Source organism: Vespa mandarinia, chromosome 10 (genome assembly GCF_050613455.1).
Source record: "Vespa mandarinia isolate Hongniang chromosome 10, ASM5061345v1, whole genome shotgun sequence".
Lineage (NCBI taxonomy): Eukaryota > Metazoa > Arthropoda > Insecta > Hymenoptera > Vespidae > Vespa > Vespa mandarinia.
Genome location: NC_140819.1, coordinates 4,255,001 through 4,280,000, shown reverse-complemented (window position 1 = coordinate 4,280,000; position 25,000 = coordinate 4,255,001). Strand labels below are relative to the sequence as shown.

The window sequence follows — 25,000 nt, the reverse complement described above, 5'->3', positions numbered from 1 at the left end:
GCATTTTAATGTTTCAATGAAACCATCGAAAGTTTTAATAATTCCTAATAAGTCTAAAGGAGTATATGGGTGCACATATGTATGTGTGTGAATGTGTGTGTGTGTGTGTTTGTGAACGAGTAGAAAAATAACAAAAATTATTCGAAAAATATCGAAATATTGGACGATTTAAAAAATGTTAATTCCGCTATCGATGGATTAAAAATGAAAAAGAGGAAGAAGAGGAAGAAAAAAAAATCAACAAACAAACAAACAAACAAACAAAAGACAAAAAACAAACAAAAATAAGTAAAACTCGTGAGAGAAATTGAAAAGAAAATATTTCGTAAGATAAAAAGTCCACGCTTATGCGTATTGAAATCTAATATCTATGCACATATGAAAATCGATATGTAGTATATGTTATATATATGCTTTATGTACGAATATCGCACGTTTTTTTTTGTCTCTCTCTTTTTTTCTTCTTCTTTCCTTTCCCTTCCTCAGATATCACCATGTATAAAGTGACAGTCAAATTGTGAAAAGGAGGAAGAATATTTACGTGGTTTCTCTTGAAAAAAAAAAAAAAGAAAAAAAAAAGAAAAAAGGAAAAAAAAGAAAACAAAGGAGATAACACACATCGGGCTTTTTTTATCGATTCGATCAAAACAACGTCATATTGTACATATGTACATATACAAACAAACGCGGTTCGATTTTTCATACATGAAATATTATTTTTATCCAACATCGAATATGTCCAAGTATAAATATGGGTGTTAATAACGATAAACGAGATAATCTAAAAATAAAATTTCGTTTCGATATCACTTTGATAATGGAAAAATAAATTAGACTCTTGGAATATTGAAAAATACGATCGATACAATATATCGTAGCCATTTTATAACTCATATATATATATATATATATATATATACACATATGAACATAGATGCACACACACTTATATATATATATATATATATATATATATATATATATATGTAAGTGTTACAAATGTGTATATGATAAGTTTATGTATTATATATTCGTATGTACGTTGGGAAGAATAATAAGAAGAAAAAGAAAAGAAAGGAAAGGAGAAAAAAAAGAATAAAAAAAAGAATAAAAAAAAGAAAGAAAGAAAAAAAAAGAGATAAAAGAAGATAATCGAACCATCGACGTAATTTTTTTTTAATGCGCGTCAGCGTAACAAGAACACGGGAAAAATCGTATTTTTAGATGACGTTAGGTGAACTTAACTTTTTTTATCCATTTACAAAACATAATTTAGTATTAGAAATATCGTGTGGAAAAAAATCATTGATATTGTTATACGATATTAGAAATATAAATTGTTGAAATTATTTATATATATTAATATATACACGCAATACACACACACACACACACACACATATATATATATATATATGTGGTTTTTTTATAAAATTTTTCCTTAAAAAAATTTTTCTATCTCCGTTTCTTTTCTAAAACTTTAGAATTACGACATTTTTATCATCATTTTATTTCCCCTCCTTTACTTTCTCTTTTTTCTTTTTCTTATCCAATATTATTCTAAAGAATAAAAAGAATCTATTTTTATTACATCTATTTCTCTCTTACTCTCTCTCTCTCTCTCTCTCCTTCTCTCTCTCTCTTTTTTTTTATTTTCTTTCTTCTTTTTTTTTTTTTTTAACTTAAAACTTTGAAACGCAGTGCGATAAAATATATATATATATATATTTTTTTTTTTGTTCCCGTTTCCTTTCTTGCCATTAAACTTTAAAAAAAATTGTCGTCGCCATTTATTTTCATAAATCCCTATTATTTTCCTTTTTATATCTATCGTTTGATATTATTCATATTTTAATTTTTTTCTCGTTTCTTTTTATAGTAACAATTTTTTATATACACTCTTTCCTAATAAATTTCTCTTTCTCTTTCTCTCTCTCTCTCTCATTCTCTCTCTCTCTCTCTCTCTCTCTCTCTCTCTCTCTCTCTCTAAAGATTTAAATTAACTCAGCTTTATTTTTTTTAAACTCAAACTTTATACGCCACTGTTATTGTCATTTCCTTTCTTATATACCTTTTGATATTATTCGCCTAATCTAATTTTCTTTTTTCCTTTCTGTAATGACAAATTTACTCCATGTTCTAACAAAGTTTCTCTCTCTCTCTCTCTCTTTCTCTCTCTCTCTCTCGTTTCTCTCTCTTTCTAGTTCTCTTTATACATTCTATTCTTTGTATCAAATCGTTTGTTCCACCTACTCTTTCTCGTGAGCGTCGTTAGAAACGGAAAAAAAAACGAATATAGGAAATTCTTTGCACGTATCAAGTACACTCTTTTTCCTAGACTTTCCTTCACCCTAGTACACAAACTTATGATCATTTGTACCTTTCTTTTTTTCCTTTCTCTCTTCTACTATTTTCTCTTCTTTTTTTTTTCTACTTCTACTTCTACTTCTTCTTCTTATTTCTCTTCCTCTTATTTTTTCATCCTTCCTAACGTTGGGAAGAAAGTAACGACGGAACTAACGTACGTAAAAATAATTCACGAACATATAACACGTTCCCTTGGTATATAAATTAACGTCGTAAATCAAAACACCAACGTTCCCTTAAAGCTTTAGGATTAAAGCCACAAACATGATATAACTATTAACGTTGATTTCAAGAGTTTGAATTGAGGGTCAAAGGGAACCAGAAATGTGCGTAGTTTAAATGTCACGTGGCTTTAGTAACTTTCGATTAATCCATTCGTCATATTCGTCATATTCGTTTTCACCAATGGAATACGATTTTAGCTTTCGCTTATGTACACACATTTATACACACATAATATACACACACACACACACTTCTATCCAGATACACAGAAATACCCACACATATCATCAAATCGTATTATAGATGTGTGATGAATAAAATAAGGAAGAAGAGGGAAATGGTCATGATGGATGAATGCTACGTTTCAACGGGGATTTGATTAACGATCATAAAACGTGGGTAGATGCATCTTATAGATTCCAGATTATAATTCCTCAGTTTGGTTTTATTCTATCATAACAATCATGTTTCTTTTTTTTTCATATTTATTATTCTATACGCTTCACTTTTTCAATGACATTATTATTATTATTATTATTATTATTATTATTATTATTATTATTATTATTATTATTATTATTATTATTATTATTATTATTATTTCCTTTTTCCTCGTCACGTAAAATTATCGATATTATTTTATCGACAATTTTTATGCTTGATATTACTGTATTTCTAATTTTATTCATTGATTAGAATTCGAGAAAGAATTTATATGAAGTAAATGTATCGACGAAAATAATTTAAATCAATTTCTTTCTTTCCTTTTTTTTCCCCCTCTGTGCTCCTTTTTTTTTCTTTTCTTTTCTTTTTTTTTCACATCCAAAATATTGGTATAGAAAATATTGCAAAATTTTGTATGAGATATAAATTCTTAATATCTTTCGTAGATTAATATAAAATGAAAATTGATATAAAGTAAAATGTCATATTTAAATACAGCAAAGAAAAAAGAAGAAGAAGAAGAAGAAAAAGAAGAAGAAGAAAAAAAAAAGAACCAAAGAAATTTCATTATAAATGTAGGAATTACATAAAAAATTCTAATCAAATTCGTTTAACATTTTACTTTAGTTACACATTCGCATGGTTCGATTTTCTCTCTTGATTTTTTTTTTTTCATTTTTTTTCTTTATTGTTTTTTCCCCCCTTACACAAAGCACAGTTTTACAGAGAGATAGATAGATAGAGAGAGAGAGAGAGAGAGAGAGAGAAACATCCTTTTGAAGTATTATTAAAATGAGAGAGAAAGAGAGAGAGAAAAAAGATTATATATATAGATCTATCGTAAATTCAATTAAATGTATTTACGTTGATATTAAATATATTTTTTGTAATTTTTTTTTAGAAAATTAGACAATATATTGTCACGAAAAAAGTATGAGGATATTATTATTTTAAGTTATACAAATTTCAAGTTATTTTCTCTTATCATATACGTATCTGTCAAGTCTTTTAAATGCGATTTACAATATCTACGATGAGGACCTAGAAATTTATACACATATATACATCCACCAACCAACATACACACACACACACATACACACACGAATATATATATATATATATATATATATATATGTACTACCTATATCATTCTACTTGCCTACCGGAATAATGTGATATATTGCACTACTTGAACCTAAAGCATAGCAGGGGACAAACGATACGTAAGATTTAGTATGAGAGAGAAAAAGAGAGACAGAGAGAGAGAGAGAGAGAGAGAGAGAGAGGGAGAAGAGAGAGAGAGAGAGAGGGAGGGAAAAAAGACAAGCCAGTCTCGATTGCTGGCTACATTTTCCATCTTGCTACGAAATTTCTCTTTTAAGAATAAACGAGAACACGGTGTAGATGTTAGATTGAAGAATTTAACGATAAAAGTTATCGAAGTCGATGAAATTAAAATGAAACGGCTACTGTGTAAGATGTAGAAAAAAAGAGAACATGAGAAAGAAAAAGAAAAAAAGAAAAAGAAAATGACAGAGAAAAGATAAAGAAGAAGGAGAAGAAGATGGAAGAAGATCGCAATTTCTTTTCTCCTTACGTTTTGTTTTTCTTTTACTTTTCTTTTTTTTTTTTGTTTTTTGTATTTTATTCCTTTACTTTCATCAGTGATCCTTTCTCTAAAGCAAAAGATCTTTATCTTAGATCTATTATTTATCTTGGCATTATGTTACTTCGAACATTCGCAGATGATATATTTTTCAATCTATTTTAACACTGTTTTTGCTTTTTCTTTTTGTTTTTTCTTTTTTCCTTTTTTCTTCTTTTTTTTTCTTCTTTTCTTCCTTCCTCCGCGGCATTATTATCATAAATTTATAATTATTGATTATTAGCGTACTGTTCGTATATCAATGTTTCATTGAAGTTAATAAATAATATACATTAATTTGTGCCCACACGAATTTCACATAATAAGGTTTGTTTCTGAAGATATGAAAAAAGAGAGAGAGAGAGAGAGACAAAGAAAGATTATATCACAGGAGATACAAACTTTTTTCTCAAAGTCAGCAAGAAAGACTGAGAGAGAGAGAGAGAGAGAGAGAGAGAGAGAGAGAGAGAGAGAGAGAGAGAGAGAGAGAGAGAGAGAGTTACGAAAAATTTATTAAAAATAGCAAACGAATGCAAGCCACCCACTAGAAATTTTACATTATGAGAAATTTATTTTTAGAAACAAAAAGAAAAAAAAAGATAGGAAAAAAGAAGAGAAATAGAAAGAAAGAAAATTGGATTAGATATATATTTATGGAGAATTCAAAATTACTTCCGAGACCTTTCTCTCTCTCTCTCTCTCTCCTTCTTTCAAAAGGGTAATAAATCGAAATAAAAAAAAAAAAAAAAAAAGAAAAAGAGAAAAAAAAGTAGGAAGGAAGAAAAAGGATATAAAGAGAAAAAAAATCTGAGATGTATCCATGTATCCCAGAGACACCTACAGACGAAAAATAAATAAATAAATAAGTAAATAAATAACTAAAAAAAAAGAAAGAAAAAAAATAACCGAAGGAAGGTGAGAAATCATAATGAAGGTAAAGGAAATCTAAGAAAGAAAGAAAAAAAAAGGAAGAGAAAAGAAAAAAGAAAAAAGAAAATTAGAAAAAGATTAAGGAAAAAGAGAAGGAAAAAGATACGGGGAAAAGAGAAAAGAGAAGAAAGAAAGAAAGAAAGAAAGAAAAAAAAAAAGAAAAGATAAAGAAAAAAAGAAGAGGTCAAGTTAATTCGCTGGTACGAACAACGTCGTTCCACGTGTCATGACGTTCTGCAATTTCGTTCGTTCGTTCTCGTATTCGTTATTCCAGACAAATTAAATTCCGTACAAAGCGGCAATGGCAGATGCTGGAGAAACCTAAAGAGAAAGAAAACGAGAGAAAGAGAGATAGATAGATAGGTAGGTAGATAGATAGATAGATAGATAGATAGATAGAGAGAGAGAGAGAGAGATAGAGAGAGAGAAAGGTAGATAGATGGATAGGTAAAGATAGAGACAGAGATAGTTTCTTAACGGTCTAGGAGGTTGAGTCTAAGAAGAAACAGTTGCTACACCATAAATTACTTCATTTTCTTATTCCATAGAGAGAAAGAGAGAAGGAGAGACAGTGTGGGAAGTTACGTTATGATATCGTCTATCCAGACAGCGCTCCCACACTTAATCTCAACCACAACCCTCAACTCCACCCACACAAGCATCTCTCCTCCTTTCTTATCATCCCTCTTGAAACCTATGATTCGAGAACATTTCACAGCTTTGAAATGTACGTACGAAGTCGAGCATCCAACGGTCACTCGAGAAACACTAGTACCTTCTATTACGATTTGTAGCGTAAAGCTTGTCATATGGTACTTGTGGTGACGTGCCATACCACACACACATATATACACCCATATATATATATATATATATATATATATATATATATATATATATGGACAAGAGCTAAAGTAAAGCAGAATATTTCCGTGTTCGTTCGCACTCGACGGTCATACAAATTGAAATGAATTTTCCGAAGAGGAAAACCTCTCTCTCTCTCTCTCTCTCTCTCTCTCTCTCTCTCTTTCTCTCTGTCTCTTTCTGTCTCTCGGTCGGTCGTTAATTTACTCAGTATGGAATATAATTTTCAGTTTCAATGTTACAAAAATAATATCTTTGCAATCAATCTTATACACATCTATATCTATATATCGTTTATGAATATCTATATCTATATATCTATATCTATATATTTATATCTATGCATCTGTAAATGTATTTTTTGGACAAGTTATATACGTAGAAAACAATTTTATCCATGGCAAAATATTAATAAGAATCACATTATAATGTTAATATTCATATTCCATTGTATATAGAAACTTATATATTTTCGAAGGTGATTATATATTTTTAACGTGAATACGTTGGTTTGACAAAAAAGATCAATGATATTTTTCGATAATAGGAAAAATTCTCTTGTTCCTATATATCCTCATCTCTAGTCCTCTCGCGACTAAAAAACAAGAAAATAAAAAAAAGGAAAGAAACAAATATACGAATACAAATAAATATTTTATATTGCACAGAAATGAGAAAAAACTCATAGAGACAATCTCTTATTTACGTTAGATGAAAGAGAGAAAGAGAGAGAGAGAGAGAGAGAGAGAGAGAGAGAGAGAGAGAGAGAGAGAGAGATAAAGAAAAACATAGATACAAAAATATTTCCATTGATAACTTATTCCATTTAAATATATACGATAATATCGATGAATGAAATGTAAGATTTAATGATTGTCGACAGAATATTGATAAATTTATTGTCAATGTTGACGCATGTCCAATGCACGTTCATTTTTAAAATCCTCCCATAAATCCCTATAAAATATACTTAACCCATAATAATTGCATTTATTACGTCGCCTACATCGTCGAACGTCATCTAAATAGAAAGCTAGCTACGTATGTATATATCGTTAAATCAACGTAATATCGTGTTTCATCGATTAAACGTACATACGTGAGATATATATATATATATATATATATATATATATATATATAATAAGAATTTTAACATAATAGCCGTTCATAATACGCCTCCTCTATGTAAAGCGTTTCTCCGTCATTAATATCATAACTATGTCGACCCTCTAATGCACACGTTTCTGCATAATTTACTATTTCCAGATACTAAGCGAAACTTTCAAAAATAACTTGTTTTCATTATAAAACGGATCGGAATGAATCTTGAACAAATCTCGTTGTAGGATGAAAAAAAAAATTAGATATTATTTTACGTATCCATTACGTAATTATATATATGTATATGTATATATATATTTTTTTTTTTCGAAGGTTCAGAGAAGTACGTAGGCAAAATGAATAATTTTATATGATAAATATTATAAGAACGATAAAAAAATAAAATGTACTTCATTAATGATCTAAAAGAATATTTTATCATTTTATACAATTTATTGTATATCTTTTGGTATATATCTATATCGTATATCTATAGTATACCTATATCAAATTTTCATAATATAAGATATATGAATGTTTAATAAATAAAATATATATATATATATATATGCATATATGTATGTATAGTTATTTGTAGTAACATCGTATACGTAAAATAATTATATAATAATACAATTGATTTTAGTGAAAGATACGAGAAAAGTAAAAAAAAAAAAAAAAAAAAAATGACATAAAAAGAAAAGAAAAAAGAAAAGAAATAATTAGATACTTTCGTGAAACGCATATTATACATTGAATAATTACTATGATTATCTTCTATCTTATTTTCTATCATTATAGCAATCATTAGAATGATTTCGAAGGATTCGATCGAGTTGTACTATACCAATACCTTAGTAAACCTTCACTGATGGATATTTTAATCGATGTGTACTCAATGATGCAATTATTGTTCCAACAGCTCACTTGACTTTACCATAACTATTGCTATTCCACTATATATATATATATACATATATATATACATATATATATATATATACATATTATATATGTGGTGGTACTGTGTTCGGTGAAGCCTGAAGATTACTGTAAACCAGCACGTTTCGCTAATGAGGATCCTACAGATTCATGCGAATTGCATATAATTCTAACGATTACACTTTTTTGTGAAAACCTATCGAATTTACTCGCATAAGAGTATGAAAATGAAGATTTTCTTGTTAGACAATATTAGAAATACTATAATATATATGCATATATATATATAAATATGTATATATAATCATAATCGTTAATGGGTTCCATGGTTTTTTTTTTTTAATCATAGATCTTAACTTATATTAAACGGATGGATTTATATTACTATAAATAATAACGTTTAATAAATTAATTTCATGGGGAATGTTTTATATGAGGTAAATTAAAATTTTTTTTTCTTCTTTTCTTTTTTTTGTTTTTGTTTACTTCTCGACGAAATTAAATTATATTAATTATAATAATTATAATATTATATTTAATATAATAATTATATATTAAATTATATAATTCTGGGAATTATATTATATATTACAATGCAAATTGGATAAAAAAGATGGAATTTGATTGTTTTATATGTAATTTCTTTGAAAACTGACTTATTACGTAATAAAAACAACCCCATAATATATATATATATATATAGATAATTAAATAATAATGAGGATATTTACGTCTCGAAAAAATTTCTAAAAGAGTAAGTAAAAGCTGTGCCATTAAAAGAAGTTATCAACCGATTCTATTTTAATAATATTGTAAACGGTTAACAATTAGAAAAAAAAAAAAGGAAAATGAGAAAAGGAAAAGAACGAAAATACTATTCCTTTGAATGTAACTCGTAAAAGTTACTACTATACATACTTTTCTTTTTACACGATTAAAAACAACTTTGAATGCGCTAACAAACTAGTACGCTCGTTTTCAACGTGCTTCTTTCTCTCTCTCCCCTCTCTCTTTCCCCTCACTCTTTCCTTTTGTCGACGAACTTCATAGAAATAACTACAATACTGTACATTTCGTTATCACTGCCATCGTTCAGTCCTACGTGACGATTATTACGATTAGTTCGCAAAAGTAACTAAACAAATCAAAGAACAAAACAAAAAGAAAGAAATCGATGAACGAATAAATATAAAGAAAAAGAAGAAAAAAAGAAAAAAGAAAAGAAAAAAAAAGGAATAAAGGAAAAAGATGCGAAATGCAAATGGAGATTTATCATCCGTACGATCGAACGGTCGATCGTATATAATAAATGTCTAACGAGTTTGTTGCCGATAAATTTGTTCTATCGGAAAAAAAAATATTATATATGTATGTATGTATATATATATATATACGTGGGAAAGAGTGGGGGGCGGGGGTTAGGGGAAACTAGTTTGCCATGTATCAACACTACTGTCAACTTTGTTGATATATATATTATGACATCATGCTGTATTCCCTATGGACATTAGAAAGATATTCCAATGTGCTCGAATAAAAATAAGAACTTCATGGAACGTCGTTACTTCTGTAAATGGAATACGTTTCCGAGAAATGCGTTAAATGCTCGCATACCAAGTACATTCAATATTACATATCTGATAAAATGTAAAAAAATTTATTTTTACATTTGTAATATATAAATATATAATATATAATATATAAACACCGTATACGTTATTCGTGTATAATTAATTTTCATTATGTCAATCAAATTTGCGAACGAAAGATTTTTATTCTAAATTTTATATTGATCTTTTCTCATTTCTTTTCTCTTTTCTTTTTTTTTTCTATTTCTTAATGATTTAAAGTATTTAAACATACAGATCTATCTATAAAATTTATTCATTGTGATTAACGTTATTATGATTTTTTTTGTATAGTGACAAATATACGATAATTAATTATATAACATTAGAATGGTAAATACATGAGTATATATTTTAATTATATTTACTCATGTTTATTCTTACAAATCGAATTTATTTAAAATAATTTATAATATATATATATATATATATATATATATATATATATATTTGGTTTTATAAGAAATTTGTTTGATTAATATATTATTAATTATAATATATATATGCAAGCACACGTACATAAAATGATAAATTAATAATAATAATAATAATAATAATAATAATAATAAAAAAATAATGGTACTAATTCGAAAATAAAATAAAAATAAAAAATTTTTAATTTAATAATAATTAATAATATTAAAACAGATTATTTGTATATATTATTTGTATATATACATATATATATATATATATATATATATATATATATATTACATACTTGAAGTATGTAATGAGATCTAAATTTTCAATTCAGAAAATTACATGATGACGCATGAAACGTCTTGCTCGATGTTCTATTAATAATGCTTTCATAAACAAAGTTTGATGAAACATTCTAATGACTCTTACGACCCGACCTACATCGTCAAATTATTATTTAAATATTTAAACCAACGGTTCCCTCTGTTTACGTTATCTATTGCTAATGTGTCACAAATAGAATGGCTGCGTTAGAATAGTGAGAGAAATTAATGTCGATAATAATCTCTAATATTTACTACTTTTTTTCTTTTTTTTTTTTTTTTTTTTTTTATTATATTTTCGTATCATTAAACACAATTTCACAAGATGTTGATGAAGTTACTGTCTTATTATATTAAATTAAAAATATTGTTTATATCGCATTGATCTTATCGATAAATAATATTACGAATTACGAGTTAAGGAAATGTCGTCAAATATTTGACGCACTTCTTTTAAGTTCGTTTTTTAAAAATCCTCATTCGTATTAATAATAAATATTTTAAAAGATTATTTTTTTCTTTTTTTTTTTTAATTTTCATTAATAATAATAATAATAATAATAATAATAATAATAATAATAATAATAATAATAATAATAATAATAATAATAATAATAATAATAATAATAATAATAATAATAATAACAATTATATTTATATATTATACATACATATATGTATATATATATATATATATATATATATATATATATATATATAAATTTGTATTTTTAAATAATTATATCGATAATATTATATATGATAATACTTTTTTTTTCTATTTTTTAAATTCATAATCCTTTTAAACTTTATCATTTGACCTAATTAAAAAAGATATATATATATCCCCTGATCTCTCTTTTCTCTTCGTTTTATTCTCTCGTTCATCACGTATCTAGCTTCGAACAAGTTACGAACAAGTTTCTTGACGATTTTGCAGTAGAAAGGGAGAGAAAGAAAGAAAGAGAGAGATAGAGAGAGAGAGAGAGAGAGAGAGAGAGAGAGAGAGAGAGAGAGAAGAGTCGTTGATTTCATACTCGTATTTTCGTCCATCGAAAATTCTCTCCTAAATCTACGAAAGTTACTATTCCTTCAATTGTTCCATATCTCTTACATATACATCAGTTTTTTCAAGTACTTATAAATTTTCCTACGCGTAACCTTTCGTGAATATTTTCACATAATTTCGATCACAAAGTATAGGAATATATGTATTATGAATTGAACTTAAGCAGTATTATAAATTTATAAGTATAATTTTTCAGTTGTATTTATAAAAAAGAATCATAAAATAAGTAAAAAAAAAAAAAAAAAATTCTAACATGACTAACACGTCGATTTGCTCGATATTTAGTACAACAATATTACTTTTTTTTTTTTTTTTTTTAGGAATATTTTACGAATATTTCGATTCTTTGTTATTAAAGAATATGTCGGAAGAATGAAGTGAAAATTTACATTGATGAACATTGATGAACGTCGATTGATCGATACTTCGTACTCAAAACTTTTTTTTTTTTCCTGTATATTTTTCCTCTTTTTTTCTTGCCTTTAATTTTAATATTCGACGTTTCAAACGAAGGTTGAAAAGGTGCGATAAAAAATAAAAGAAGAAAAAAAAAAAGAGGTAGAATATGCTTTCCTTTTTTCGATATACATATAAAACTTCTATAGAGTAAGTAAAAATAGAGAAAGCATTTGCAGAACATTTGTGAAAGTTTATTAATCAATATATCATAATCACATACGTTGAAATTGAAAATAATACGATTAGGTAGAATTACGTTTCATTGATAAAAAGAAAAAAAAAAAAAAAAAAAAAGAAGAAAAAAAATCTTGAAATAAATCGACAATTTGTAATAATGAGCGTTCATCGATCTACATTAATAATTACGTTAATATCGACTTTCGATATTACATATAAAACCTTGAAGTACGAATAAACAAATAAAATTAAACTTATATATATATATATACACAAAATCATGATAGATATATAAGGGCAGAACGGATTTATATAAATGAACGAATATAGTCAGTGCTTATAAACTTCATTGATAATGGCCAATTAGAATCGCACATTTTTTCTTTTTTATTTTTTACGTCTCGAAATAAATATTCTATGCATGAGGGAGACGCTGTTATACCAATTATTATGAACGTATTATAAAAATGAGGGTAACATTTTTTTGATAACTTTTATACACACACACACACACACACACACACACACACATATATATATATATATATATATATATATATATATATATTAGATATACCTATAAATATAGATATTTATCATTTCGATGATAACCAAGAAAAATGATTAATTTTTATGTACGTACTTACACGATTCATGAAGATATACAAAGGTAACTGGATGCGGTGTTAGATAAACGAGTGTATCAATCCAAAAGTCACACTTAATGCAAGAGAATGTGGTAGGCGAGATGGGGGAGGTTGGGGAGGTGTTGTTGGACGGTGTTGTATGAAAGAAGTAAAGAAGTTCGTACTGTCCTTATATACTTTTATGCCAAGAAACTTCGCCCTTTGCCTCCATACATAGTTGATTCTTCGAAAGCCTGGAGGATACAAGAGAACAGAAATAAGAAAAAAAAAAAAGGAAAAGAAAAAAAAAAGAAAAGGAAACTAGAAAAAGAAAAGGGGGAAAAAAAAAGGAAAGAAAGGAACAGGTTAAGAAGAGAAGAGTGCTACGATGTTTTCACAAGAAAACGAGGATAAGCATCTCATTCGTAGTCGTGTTCAAGTATATCGCGTGTATGTGAGAGGATAAGAGAGATAGAACGATACATACATATATACATATATATATATATATATATAGATGTGTGAAAACTAGGAAAAAATAGATGAAAAGAGAAAGAAAATAAAATAGTATACGAATAATATGTAGGAAAGAGAAAGATAGGGTGGTAGAGAGACAGAGAAAGAGAGAGAGGGAAAAGACAGAATTATATAAGACGAAATAACTGAAAGAAACTTTATCCGTGTAATTTATAATTGTAATATCCTCTAGACGATCTTAATGTTACGGGATAAGAATTTCTAGAAAGTAAGAAAATTATTCAACACTTGAGACTGGAATAATATCGGTGTATTTAAGAGAAAGGGAGAAAGAGAAAGAGGCAGAAAAAGACAAAAAAGGGGAAGAGTGAGAGAGAGAGAGAGAGAGAGAGAGAGAGAGAGGGAGAAAGAGAGAGAGAGAGTTTTCAAGTTTTTAGACAAATAAAAGTTTCCAGGACTGAAGAATACTACGATGATACATACCTATTATATATCGTTGGTTTTTAAAACAATGTAATAAAGAAAAAATGCTACGCCATTAGGGTGAACATGAGAAAAATTTATAAAATTACAAGATTTCTTACGACCGACTTCTCTCACCTTTCGATTTCAACTGATATATCTATTAGGATAGAAATTGAATTTTACGTATTTGTTTACGCACGTACATACATACATATACGTACATACATTGTATACGTTTGTATTTGTATATGTATGTCCTAAGAGAAATATCAAATTGGTCAAAACATATATGTCATCATCTATATTTATTCAAATTATAAATAAGGACGATTTGATACATTATATTTGTGATAGTATTAAAATGAAAAAAAAAGAAGAGAAAAAATTTAAACAAAAAAAAAAAAGAAAGAAAAAAAGTAATCAAAATATATCTCGTACGTTTGAATTATATCGTAATTATCGTACGAATATAATAAATATGTATCTAAATATATATATATATATATATATATATATGTGTGTGTGTGTACGTATGTAAACACGTTTTTATTATTCTTCAAATTTAATATTGTAAATTCTTGACTAAACGATATTAAACGATCGATTGAAAATTTCTTTCCAATCGCGCAATTGATCAATCATTTCTATCGTTACTACGAGTAAGGTATATATGTAGATAGGTAATTATATACCTAGGTATATATGTATATATGCATACGTATGTACGTGTATATCTACATGTAAGCAAAGTTTGATCGACTTTTAAGCGAGTTTTGATTGGCCCATTTCAATGTACTATCGCTAATAAATTAACTCTCATCAAATTTGAGAAATGGGATAAATAATTCTATGGTATAAATACGTTCGTTACAATGTTTCGTTATCGAATAAATTATTAATCATATATTTGTTATTTAAATAGTGTTTATATTCTCTCTCTTGTCTTCTTGTTTCTTTTTTTTTTTTCTTTTTCCTTTTCTTTTTAAAATAAATCTACTTCGACGTCGTGCGAATTCTTGCCGAAAAAAAAGAAAGAAAAAAGAAAAAAAAAAAAAAAGATTTCCAATGAAAATCAATGCGATGTACGAGCGAGATATGAAATTGAACGAGATAACTCTTTGAAAGAGAAAACTAGATGTATGTGATCTTTGGATTTATCATTCGGATCCATCGCTCTTATTCCCTCTTTCATTGAATTTATCACTGCTCCTCCTTTTTCTCCTCTTCCTCCCACCCTAACTCTTCCTTATTCCTCCCCATTCTCGCCACCTATCCTCATTGTATGATTCTTTTTCAAAAACGATTCAAAGTTCGTTACTTTCTTGATTTTTTTTTTCTGCCATTGAAATATCTCATTTTAAACGATACCAATTGTCTCGCGATTTTCTAAAATGATTGGCAAATGGATTATCATAATAGATTACATAGTACGTGTGACACACGATAGTTCGTATTGCTGTGAAAAAATAAAAAGTGAACTTTGATTAATTTTTTAACGATCGTAAAGAAAAATTCGTACGTTATAAATAATTCAAAACGATTCTAGTGTATATGTGTGCGTACATATTCTTTATATGTGTTATGTGTGTCGCATGTTCTTTATCACGTGAATTTATTATACAGTCCTGATGCATTACGGACAAAATGCAGTATGTTTTCTTCTTCTTTTTCTTATTTCTTTTTTTCTTTTTTCTCTCTTTTCCTTTTCTTTTCTTTTTTTTTCCTTTTTTTTTTTTTTTTGGTTACTTGAAATATGATATAATCGAGCTCGCGTTACAACGTTTAGATATACGATTGCGTTATAAATTTTGCATAAATTTCTTTTTCCCTGTATATTCATAATTTGTGATATCTTACGTGTGAATTTAAAATTTATGCTAATTAAATTTGATAAATGATTAATTAATTATTAGATTGAAGTAGAAAATGATTCATTTTGTATCGAGGGAATGCAAATGATTAATAAATTGAATAACTTTCAAATAGAAGTAATGTTTTCGCTAAGAGATATTATTTAATTTGATAATTAAATATCATTATTGTTAAATAAGATGATTTATAAGATATATATATATATATAAATATGTTTAATAAAAATAAGAATAATATGCAAATGTAGATTTTGTTTATTCAAAGTTTATCATTCAGAAGTTTATGTAGATATAAAAGCATCGGTTATTGCGATATAAATGGATATAACTTTGCAATACTTCACAACGAAATATTTATTAATATTTATATTGTCCTAAATGCGTACCGTATAAAAGAATTCATTTTCCAATTCTACAATCTGTTACGAGACATAGCTTTATATAGTTCAAACAAATTTACAAGCTCAATCAATTCTCAATTGTAAACTCTAATACATAAACATTTCTAAAAGCGAAATCAAATATTAATGGATTCTATATTTTGAAATGCTAATTAAAAATTGTTAATTAATACAAACTAATCTAACAAACATTGTCATTCATAAATATAATGATTTGCTTTTGTAAGTCGTACCTTCGAAAGTTCATTCACATATTTTCGATGATAATAAAGGAAAAATAAAATGAAACAAAAAAAAAATATATATATATATATATATGTGTGTGTGTGTGTATATAAAGTATAACAAAAATTTTTTTTTGCATTAAAAATAATTTTAAAAAGTGTAACAAAAATATAAAATTTTATTGAGAATATATATATAGAGAGAGAGAGAGAAAGAGAGAGAGAGAGAGAGAGAGAGAGAGGGAGACAAAGAAATTGATTATTCGTAATCGATTAAAGAAAAAGAATTCGAAGATCGTTCGTTTGGGTAGATAAAGATCGGTAAAGGGTGCGTGACGGTATGGGAAAGAGAAACGGCAAAACTCCAAAAAGGGTCGTATAATTTACGATCTAAAAGTAATCTCGTATCGCAAGAAAACGAGATCGGATAAAGAGCTACGGTTAGAGACTCGATATCGACTGGTTGTGGTTCACCGAACGTCAGGAGCGTCTCTTCGAGATAAAATCGGTCTTCGGCTATACTACATTAGCATTTCTACGAGGACGAAAATGCGAGAACTAGAGAAGAGAAGGGATGAAAGTGAAAGGGTGTGGGGGGAAGTGGAGAGATTTACATAGATAGAGAAATTATATATATAGCGAATGAAATAGGATAGAAAAAAAAATATTCATGTGATTAAAATGTTATTAGATTGATAAAGACAGACCGATTAATTTAAAAACAATGAATGAAAGAGAGAGAGAGAGAGAGAGAGAGAGAGAGAGAGAGACAAAAAGAGAGAAGGAGAGAGACATATACATGAATATATTATCAAGAAAGAGACAGAGATGGAGAGATAAAGAGACACCCAGATACACGTAAGGGAAGTGAAAGAGAGAGAGAGAGAGATAGAGACAAAGCAGACTGGGTGATAAAGAGGGTATGATAATTCGATGAACGTGAATGGTAGAACGTTTCTCGAAATATCTTTATCTAAAAGGACTCATTTATTTTCTCGTCTCGATAGCATTCGATAAAGGATCTCGATTTTGCCATTGATATGGACTTTTGTATAATAATATACGTTAGACAGATGCGTTTAAATACTTATCTAAATAGTACGTAGTTTTCTATCATTTCTGTCGACGTCATCAAAATTTCTTATTACCGGATATATTATACATAGATCGAAGGGAAGAAATAAAAAGAGAGATAGAAATAGAGATAGAGATGGAGATAGTAAAAAAGATAGAGATAGAAAGAGAGAGAGAGAGAGAGAGAGAGAGAGAGAGAGAGAGAGAGAGAGAGAGGGAGAGAGTGAGAGAGAAAGAAAGAAAGAAAGAAAGAAAGAAAATAAAGAAAAATAAGAAAAGAAATTGGAAACGACAACGAGGGATGGAAAGAGAAATAAATTCTATCTCCCTACCGGCGCGATAATCTTGTGAAGGAGAAAGAATTTTTCAAAGAATGAGATCGTCGAGCCTCCATGAACGAAAACAAATGAAAGAAATGGCGGAACGTTTGTGAAGTTTTCTTTACGAACAAACTTTTCGTTTCTCCTCTCTCATCAGTTTCTTCTTTTTTTTCTTTTTTTTTTTTTTTTTCTTGTTTTCCTCTCTTCGCTCAATTTTTCTATTTCTGTCCCTTTTTCTTTTTCTCTCTCTCTCTCTTTTTTCCTGTTCTCGGTCATTCTTTTTCTTATTTTTATTTTTCACTTTTATCAAATATATAATTTCATTTTACACATTGACGAAGAATTCTTTGTGATATTTTATTACATATATATATATATATATATATATATATATATATATATATAATAATTTAATATATATATATAAGAACTTAAAAAAAAAAATTTGATCATTAAATCGTATCAATCATAATAATATTAAAATATTACAATTTTTGTGTCATAGACGCCCAATTCATTTGTATTTTATATTATGTTTTAAATTATCAAATTGAAAGGCAAAGAGAGAGAGAGAGAGTGAGAGAGAGAAAGAGAGAAATAATTTTCATCATGAGATCAGGAGATCCAGAATTATGATATTTTTGATCTTATTTTTATTACTGTAATATAAACTTTAATTTTGTAAATGTCGTCGATGAAAGTTCCGAAATGCGTTTCACAATTAAATCTACAAAATATATTAATCTTTAGAGCAATCAAGTAATTAAAAATAGAACCATCAAGTATATATTAGCTTGATTATATTAATCTTGGTATATAACAAATATATATATATATATATATATAACATAGATAATTTTTATAGGTACATACGACTATTCGTGTCGAATAATTTAATTAATATTAGAAAGATTTATATTTACAATTATGAACTACGTTCTATCCTTCTTACGATTGAGTACATACATATACATATAATAGTTTGATTATATCAAGTAAATAAATATATATATATATATATATATATATATATGTATAATAAGTATATACATATAATACATTAAATATAAAATAAATCATATATCTGTGTAATTTACGTTTGTATATACGTAAATATTTGTAATCATCTATTGAGTTCCTTCATTTATCACACGAAACTGCTATAAATAACTAGATTGTTTACAACGTTAAAAGGTCACGAGGTAACTCGAGCGTTCATGGTAATTTTACGCATACGTTATCCATCCCCTCTCCATTTTTCCTTTCCATACTAGTAACTACAATCCCCACTTCTTCTACTTCCTTTTCTTGTTCCTTTATTTCTTGTCAACATTTCAAAATGTGACATCTTCAAGGTTGCTCGTTAATTTTCTTATAAGCGTTAGCGTGTTTGCGATAAGGTATAATCAAATGCGTTTTCTGACACAGACGATACACTCCCTCTCTCTCTCGCTCTTTCTCTCACTCTCTCCTTTTTTGTGTCTCAATAAATTATCTATACAGGAACATCGTTTCTTTATTAAAAGTAAAACTCGTGCAAGAAACTAACGATCGGATAGAATTTATATCGAATATATAATTAATGTGCGATATGTGATACCTTCGAGGAAACTTCGTTCTAATAGATTATCACTTAATTTAAATCGAGGATAAAAATTTATTCTTATAAATAATTGATAAACAATCAACAAAATTATTATATCAAATTAAATCGCTTTAGAATCATTTCTTATTAAATATTAAATAATAATTTTATTATGCAGTAGTTTATTTTTTTTTTTTTCTATTCTGTTTCTTTTCTTATTATTAATGAGATTTTATATCTGAGAAATGAAATGAAATTATAGGGGAAAAAAAAAAAACAAACAAACAAACAAACGAACATGTATGAAAAATATCATATACGTACGTATATAATTTTGTATCTATTATTTTTTTTATGTAATTTGTACGTCGTCGATATTTAATTTTTCATTTATTTTTATCTCTCTCTCTCTCTCTCTTTTTGTCAAAATTTTTGTCATTGAAAATTTTCTTTTTCTGTTTTTCTTTTTCATACTTTTTTATGATGTTAATACGTACCATCAAAACATATGTACGAACATCTAATCGCAAAAATAATAAAACGTTTTATTATTTATAGGCTAAGAGGTCATATCTACATAAAAGTACTTCTCTAATTTGTTATCGATCGATATATACATATATATATATATATATATACTTCCTTTCCTTTCCTTTCCTTTCCTTTCCTTTCTTTTCTTTTTCTTTTTTTCTTTTTTTGTTGTAGCTTCTTCTCTTACGATCTTTCCTATTCGTTGCAATCAGCACAGTAATTTCGTCGTACACTCATTAGATCGTTTCTCTTCTTTCCTTCCTCTTCTTCATTCTCCTTTTTCTCTTCCTTCTCTTGTAATTGTCTCTTCATGTACCATCGTTTTAAACGTTCAGACTAAGAGAGAAAGAGAAAGAGAGAGAGAGAACGAATGTTCCTTTTAGTTCGTTTTCATGCATACGATATATAGATAAATACATAAGAGAAATTGTAAATATAATAAAATAATATAAAACTATAACATCCATTAAAATCTTCATTCATTAAATTTATTTTACTTGAGAAATAAATTCTCGATAATATGAGAAATTAATTACGAGCTAAGTTAGTTAATCATTATTAAAAATATCCCTCTATTACAGGAATAATTATTATTAATTATATCTTTTATTAATTTTATTTCTTTTTTAATCGTAACAACATTATTTATATCGTATTAAATCGATGAATTATCGAACATATTGTTCGAGACTTATTGTTTGTTAATATTACGTAAAATTACATATTCATTAAAAGAGATATATCGTTTTGTCGAATGAAATATATTATATTATTTGATAAGACATTTTATTCGTCAATGGGAAGAATTTTATTTTCTAATTTTGTTTCGATAAATATATATATATATAAAAAAAAAAAAAAAAATACAGATTCTCAATCTTTCACTGTATTTCTCATTTTATCGGAAGAAATTCTCGGCAAATCTTTCTGGACTTCTCACTTGAGAAGAATCACAGAAGGATTCTAAAAGTTTTGAAATGTTTTCTATGGGCGTAAAGTGTTTCCTATTGGCCGTACTCAACTGGGATATAACCAAGCTGCCTATAAGTATTCGCGTCACGACTCCTTCATAATTTCGTTCTTTGAACAACGCTTTAGAGTTCGAACTTTCAATGTGGGATTTTAATTCAATTTATATTTGAAAATTTATATTCTACCACGGTGAATAGCTGGATTTATAATATGCTATGTATATAAAATGTTATGTTAATCCTATTACGATTGTCTATAATAATTATAAACGAATTAAATCCACATACATGACGTATGTATTCAGTCATTTATATATTTCAAAGAGAAAAAGAATATTAAATCGCGCGTATAAAAAGAAACATATTAATAATAATAATAATAATAATAATAATAATAATAATAATAATAATAATAATAATAATAATAAAAATAATAATAATAATTATAAAAAATAATAATAATAATAACGAACTTGGAGAAGATTATTGTTCGACGAAAAAAAAAAAGATATTCCGAAAAAAAATTCTCAATTTTGTTTTCGGTACTTCTTTTCTTTCTTATTCCTTTCTCTGTTTTTCTTTTTTTTTCTTTTTTTTTTTTTTTTTTTTTTTTTTTGAAGAGAAAGGAGTAAAAACCACTTGAACAATGATTTAAATGGATAATAAATTAAATACTGAATATACTTATTTGGGTAATCAGTTATTTTAGAGGAGGAAAAAAAAAAGGAAATTAAAATACAATCGTAAAAAGAAAAAGGATAATAACAAATTGTGAAAAAATTATCGTCTTGTCGAGAAAATATTCTCCCGCCAAAAAAAAAAAAGAAGAATCTTTGTTTTTATTTTATACACACACACACACACACATATATATATATATATTTCTTTTTTGTTTTTAAACGAGCATAAAAAACAATAATTATTACAACTCTCCTCGACAATATGATTTTTACTCGTTAAGGATAACAATTATTATTTTACCAAAATGAAAAATGTGTTTCTGGGTTAAGTGAACAGTTTTTAATCAGCGAATGCATTTTATACGGTTTAAAGATAAATGTAAAATCCAGGTAGTAACACTCCTACCTTGTAAAACTTTCTTTCGCACTTCCTAAATCTCGACATTAATCGCTTTTAACGTTGGTATAGGACGTGTGTTACTCGTGTCGTTGGAAGTCCACGTTACGAGCTATAAAATCGTAGTTTTCAGAACATGAGAGAGAAAAAGACAGAGAGATAGACAGACAGACAGATAGACAGACAGACAGAGAGAGAGAGAGAGAGAGAGAGAGAGTGAGAGAGACAAGAATGATAGTGAAACATGTCAGCAAACACGATTCTGATTTATTGCTACGTATAAATGAAATGAAAATTACGAAAATTTTGAGTTCATGTTACTCCCGATGATTTGTCGAAGATTAATTAATAATTTGAATTTTAAAAATAGCTGACAGCTGTGACGTAATATGTAAAAGGACAATTTGAAAAATTCATTGCTTCTCTGTTTTTTTTTTTGGTTCTCTTTTATTATTATTATTATTATTATTATTATGATTATTATTATTATTTATTATTTTCTTTTTTTTCTTCGTCAATGTATTTATAAATTTCACTTTTAAAGGGAAATTCATCTGATAAGTGGAAAAAATAAAAAGAAAAAAAAAATGTAAAGAGTAAACAATTTGACGGAGATCAATTTCGAAATTTTGTTCAATTGAAATTGAATCTTCGAAAGGAGATATATAATTGAAAAAATTTGTGGTTTGTTTCTCTCTTTTTTTTTTCTTTTTATAATAGAATAGCTAAACATCTTCGTTTATTCAATCATTAGAAAATGAAGGGATTTTGGTTGCATAGTCACGTGACCACGTTATTTCTTACATTTCTTAATTTCAAATCACGTAGGTAATTACATACATGCTATACGTCGTTCACGTATACTACTTTTTGTTCCATGAAAATAAAACGAGAAATAGTCATTTTGTAAATTGCTAACTCTAAACGAATACGTAAAGAGTTTAGAATTATAACAACTTAAAGTTGGTGTGTGCTATGGTTAATTTAAAAATAAATTCAAATTGATTGTTTATATATATATTACATCATTGACTTATCGAGTAGGTTTTAAATTAGTTTGAGAAACTTTTTCTTGCTGCTCGCTGTCGCGAATAATATATATAAAATATAAAATATATAATATAGCTACATATTATATATATATATATATATATATATATATATATATGTATATATAATATGTCAGAAAGATTATTGCTTTATCGAATAGGTTTTAAATTAGTTCGAGAAACTTTTTCTTCCTGCTCGTCGCGAACAATATATATATATATATATATATAAAATACATACATATAGGCATATACATATATATATATGTATATACATAATACGGTAGGAAGTTCTTGCTCCATTTTTTCTAGTTTATACATGTTTTATTTCTCATTATTATTTTACAAAATGGAGAACTTTTGATAAAAATTGTATCTGATAAATTTACCTATGCTCGGGGGAAGAAAAGAAAAAAAAAAAAAAAAAAGAAAAAAAAAGGGAAAAGCAAATAAGGAAAGAAACCGTTCGGAACTTTAACGTGAAAGGTTTTGTTTTAACGTGAAAAATTTTTTATGATATTTTTTTCTTTCTTATCCTCGAAGCACCATTTTAAAGCTCGTTATAATCGTCGTCCTTTTTTCTTCTTCTTCTTCTTCTTCTTCTTCCTTTCTTTCTCTTTTTTTTTTTCCTCATTCGTGGTATCCATCACGATGCTCATCCGATTAAAACGATGAGAAAAAAATCGATGAAGATCGTAAGTACTTACTTACATATAAAGTAGAGCTCAAAAGTTTGCTCCCCTGGGATTTTCGATTGTTCCGCTTATTTCCGAACTATATGATACTCTGAAAATTCATTCAGAATAGAAGATCGTAGTGACATAGTCATACGATTTCCATATTTGCATTGGTTATTACGGATTAATAACTAGTATTTAACGCTTGAACGTTCACGTCAATGATTTATCATTCTATACCATTCAGTTTCGATTTTGTTTTCTCTCTCTTTCTCTCTCTTTCTCTTTCTCTCTCTTTCTCTTTCTCTTTCTTTCTCTCTCTTTCTCTTTCTCTCTATCTTTCTCTCTCTTGTTATGTATCGGATTAATTGATGTGATCCTTTTTGCCAATTTGGAAAATATATGTGACATATTACGTAAAGTAAATTTAAGCGTACATGATAAAACAGACAACCATTTCAGCCAATTAGAGCCAATATTTCTTCGTAGAATTAAATTTGGAAACTTTCTACAGAATACTTATAATATATATATCTATAATACAGAATTCAGTAGAAGAGTCTACTTTTCTCCTTTTCATTCATGTGAGTATAAAAGGATAACAAAATGGTTTTTTTTTTTCGGTCGATCTTTTTTTATTTTATTTCTTATTTTATTTTTTTTTATTTTATTTTTTATTCGATCTTGAATACTTTCAACATTCATTGAGAATAAAGATCGATCATGATACAATAACAATCATAGGATTTTAATATTTGCAATGATTATATTTTGTGTTTTATCGTCAATCGTGGTTTATGAAAAAAAAAAAAAAAGAAAAAAAAAAACGTTTGAACTTATTTCTATGGCAATTATTTATCGCTTTAAACCAATCGTTTAGTTACAATTTCAATGTAAATAGTTTCAATTCGATTAAATAGATTTGCATTCCTTCCAGAAACATTCTCTTAAACTCCATGTAGTTAATACTTAGTTATATACAGTGGATCTTTTCAATGGTATAGTTTCTCGAAATACGAATACAGTTAGTATTGCATTCGAGTATTTCA

At 27.0% G+C, this 25,000-nt stretch overlaps 1 protein-coding gene and 1 long non-coding RNA gene across 4 annotated transcripts in view; one reads left to right on the top strand and one right to left on the bottom strand.

Moving 5' to 3' along the window:
- The window catches only part of LOC146872705 (uncharacterized), a 33,830-nt gene extending 19,516 nt beyond the window's left edge, over positions 1 to 14,314 (bottom strand). Inside the window, exons 1-2 of one of the 2 annotated variants that reach the window (XR_014982648.1) lie at positions 14,190 to 14,314; positions 13,247 to 13,483 (exon numbers count right to left, since the gene is read on the bottom strand). This is a non-coding gene — a long non-coding RNA (uncharacterized LOC146872705). The remainder of the gene's footprint in view (positions 1 to 13,246; positions 13,484 to 14,189) is intronic. The other variant, XR_014982647.1, reaches the window with a different exon arrangement.
- LOC118446333 (uncharacterized) overlaps positions 1 to 25,000 on the top strand; it is a 93,990-nt gene that overhangs the window by 3,078 nt on the left and 65,912 nt on the right. The gene's annotated exons all lie outside the window — the stretch shown is intronic.